A 4,026-nucleotide genomic window follows, 5' to 3' on the forward strand; every position below is an offset into this window, starting at 1 on the left:
GAATTTTAGAAGTTATTGAATTGTCTTTTATTAATGAGTTTAAGTCTTCCGCATTGCTTTATGTTGATATTAAATTGAAATGTTAAGGTTTAGATTGGTTGGTTCGCTCACATAGGAGGGTAAATGTGGGTGCCAGTCGCGGCTCGGTTTTGGGTCGTGACACAAACCAAGTAAATTTTTAGATAATGAAAATAAAAGCTATAAAAGTAACCAATAATAATGATCTATTCAATATGTACGTAAAACATAACTCAATAACTCATCTTTTTCAAGTAAGCAACTAATTAACTTGGGAGAAATTACATACTTTACCTTTACCTGTTTGGAGGATAAATAAAGTCAAATTCAACTTTTGGGAACAGTACATATCTAAAAAAATATAGAATACACTTACCAAAGTCATCATGGAAAATTTCAATGTACTACATACCTGAAAAAATCAAGTTGAAACTCAATTTAAAAAATTGGAGAATCGTGTTGATAACATGTTGTAATACTAAAGCAAAATAAGATAAGAAATATAGAAGATGAAAGTAATAGAAATAGGAAGGCAAAAGATGAGAGCTTTTCTTGTTGGTGAAATGGTCTGATAGACCCTTGTACTTGTATGCGTTTGTATTTTGAATCATTTTACTTTATAATTTATCAATTGGACTATTTAACCTATTAAAACATAATATTTGAAGCCCCTCTGACCATTGACCAGATCTATGTGGCATAAATATTGTTGAATTGGAAAAATGTGTGAACATACTAGCTTTCAAGCGCGTAAATACATTATATTTCTTTATTAACCCACTCCCACCCCACCCCAATATCTCTTCTTCTTCAACACTCTCCCCACCCCTAACCCTAAATTTTCTTCTCTCGTTCTTCAAGAAAATCACTAACCATATCGTTTCTTTTATTTTCTTCGAAATCACTCCACATACACTTCCTTTTTCTTCTTCAACCTACTCTCCTCTTTGCAACAAATCAAAACCCCACTAAGAATTTCTTTATTCAACTCTTATTTTCTTAAATTTTTAGTCTTTTTTATTTTAAAAGTTGAAATATTGTTTGTGTTAGTTAGATTCAAAGAGGTTGTATGATATGATTAACGTAAAAGGTGATGGTGGGTATTGAAAAAGTTGAAAACTTCATTGATAAGCTTGAGAAAGCTTGAAGAACAATAAATGGGTCTTATGAATTTGTGAAATTAATTCAAATTTGTGATTGAGGCTCGTTGGATTTGTGTTAGTAAACTTGTAGTTAGAATCTCAAGTCAAATAAAGAAGAATTTCATCTATTTGACATGAATTTGGTGCTCAAATTGTAAGAATATATGAAGGTGAAGAATATGACTATTTAAAAGACTTCAAAATTTACAAAAATTAAATAGTTGATTTTTTTTATTTTCTTAATATTTAATTTTCTGATGCGTCATTGAAAAATGACATGGAATTACATGTGTAAGAGGTTGGATTACACACACAAAAATTTGATGAGAAAAATGTTTAAAATATATTGTTTTAACTAGTTTAAGAGTTTAGTTGACAAAAGATTAAGTAGGAGGGTTTGAATTGCCAACGCATATAAGAATAAAGGCTCGTCGAATTATTTTGCCTTTCTTATTCTTCCAAATATATTCAATATGGACTCTTATGCCTCTATTTGTAGTGTTACATAGATACATACAAAAGATCTTTCATTAACATGACATTAACCATGAATATAAAGGAGGAGGCTATGGAGGTGCAAGGTTACAAGAATGATTGTCATAAAGGTGGAGGTTATCTACGTAATAGATGGAACTAATGAAGATAATTAGTGAGAGTAACTTCTTGGTGTAATGAATATCTGCACCATAATATATACTATAAGATCGTCTCTAATCCTTCATTCTCTTTATTTAGAGAGTAAAATAGAGAATGTCCTCTCCAAGCACTCTCTATTTTACCCTCTACTATGAAGAATTGAATAGTAGTTCTCCGTACTCTCTATTTCATTTTATGAATGCTACATTATTATTTCTATTATTCTTTATTTCTTATATAAAACTATTAATTAAATCTCTAATATTCATAATTTTTTTAAAATGTAATATACATTTTAAAAAATATATTAATATATACAACTTTCATCTCGAATTAATAATATTTTAATTTTTTTTATTTTATCACTTTGTGATACAATTTGATATTTTTTTAATTAAAACAACTATAAATAATGCACACAATTTAAATGATAAGATACAAATTTTAATTTAAAAACATAATACACAACATAATAATTTAAATACAAGACAACAATACAATACATAACATAATAATTTTAAAATCACAACAACAATTTATTAATCCGATAGTTTATTTCTAGATTTAACAATATTCAAAAAAGAAAGTATATAGTGTATAGTTTGGAGAAGTGGTAATTGTGCTTGTCGATTTCTTTTTTCAGTTATTCGTAGTTATTCTTTAAAAATTTAGAATAAAATATAATTCAATATTATACAAAAAATTAAATTTAAAATAACATGAAAATTATGTAGAATGATTATTAAAGAAAGAAAAGATTTTATAGTATGAAATAATAAAATAAAAATGAAATAGATTTAATAATATAATATTGAAAAGAGAGAAGAAGATTTTTTTTCTAAGAGAAAAATAATTGAAATTAGTTGTCTGAAAAAGATAAAGAATTTTATATTGAGAGAGTAATAATATATATATATATATATATATATATATATATGAGGATCATAGAGAAGGTGATGTGACATCTCTCTGTGGTTTCCATTCTTTTTTTTCTTTTTTTTTTTTGAGATTTTTTCTTCTTTCTTTTCATTCAATAATTTGTTTATTCATTAAAAAATTCAAGCATATTTATTATAGTAATTAAAAAAGGAGTCTTGTGGCACCTCTCAATGGCCTAGAATTCTATTTATCTTTTTTTGTGCTTTTTTTTAGTTTTTTCATTAATCAAATTTTTAAATAATCAAAAAAATTAATCATATTCATTAATATAATTATATCATATGAAAGTTGCAAAAAAAAACCTCCACCCATTTGTATTCTTTAATTAAATAACATGTCTCCTCAACTTCCTTCTTCTTAATTCCTATGATTTAAATCATCTATAAATAATGTTCATCTATGTTATTGTTTGTAATGACCCGTTAGGTCATTTTGAGAACTGAGACTAATTTGAATCTTCTCACGGAATTAAAGATGGAAACTTTGAAATGTTCGGTAACTATGAGTATCTAGTTGATTATTATTTATTAAATATAATTAATATATTTAATAGTTGGTGGGTCATGTTCTTAATTCATTTAATACCCTTTTATCACTTGGCCCGTGTATTTAATTAAATTAAAAGAGTGATTAGCATAATACAAAAATATTTTTTTTGCAAAACGTGTTATGGGAAAAGAAACTGCCGACTTCATGCGAAAACAAGAAATTCTCATCTGTTTAAATTCTACATAAGGTGTGTTGTCACAGAGAATTGAATTGTTATTATCATATTGTTTTATTGATTGTTAAAATCAAGGTGGAGGAAAACAATTTGTATCTATTCCAAACCTTTTAAAAAAATGGAAAATCCCTTTTTATTCATTATTATTTTTATCAACCTAAGGGTAAATTTATGCCCATTAATGGTTCATCATGTTAATAGTGGACATTTAATTGATAGGCTATTTGTTTACAAAAAAAAAATAACTAAATCATGTTAGTAGTGTATTTATTGGGTTCCGTAAGATAATGGGTTTAGATAGAAAATTTGGGATGAGGATAAAATAATAATTTATATAAAAAGGTTGGTCATAATAGATGAAAAGGAATTGGAAGTTCCAGGTGATAATGCATACACGTAAGAATAATCAATTTGACATTTGTATGGGCATACGGTGATGAAAGGCAAATTGTTTTGTTCTTGATTGTAGACGCCACTAGTTTCGTAACCAGTAGTTTAGTTAAATTATTATTAATTATTTGTCATATTATAAATCTAATTTTAATATATTAAGATACCTAATTTTAT

This window comes from Solanum pennellii, chromosome 10, assembly GCF_001406875.1.
Source record: "Solanum pennellii chromosome 10, SPENNV200".
Classification (NCBI taxonomy): domain Eukaryota; kingdom Viridiplantae; phylum Streptophyta; class Magnoliopsida; order Solanales; family Solanaceae; genus Solanum; species Solanum pennellii.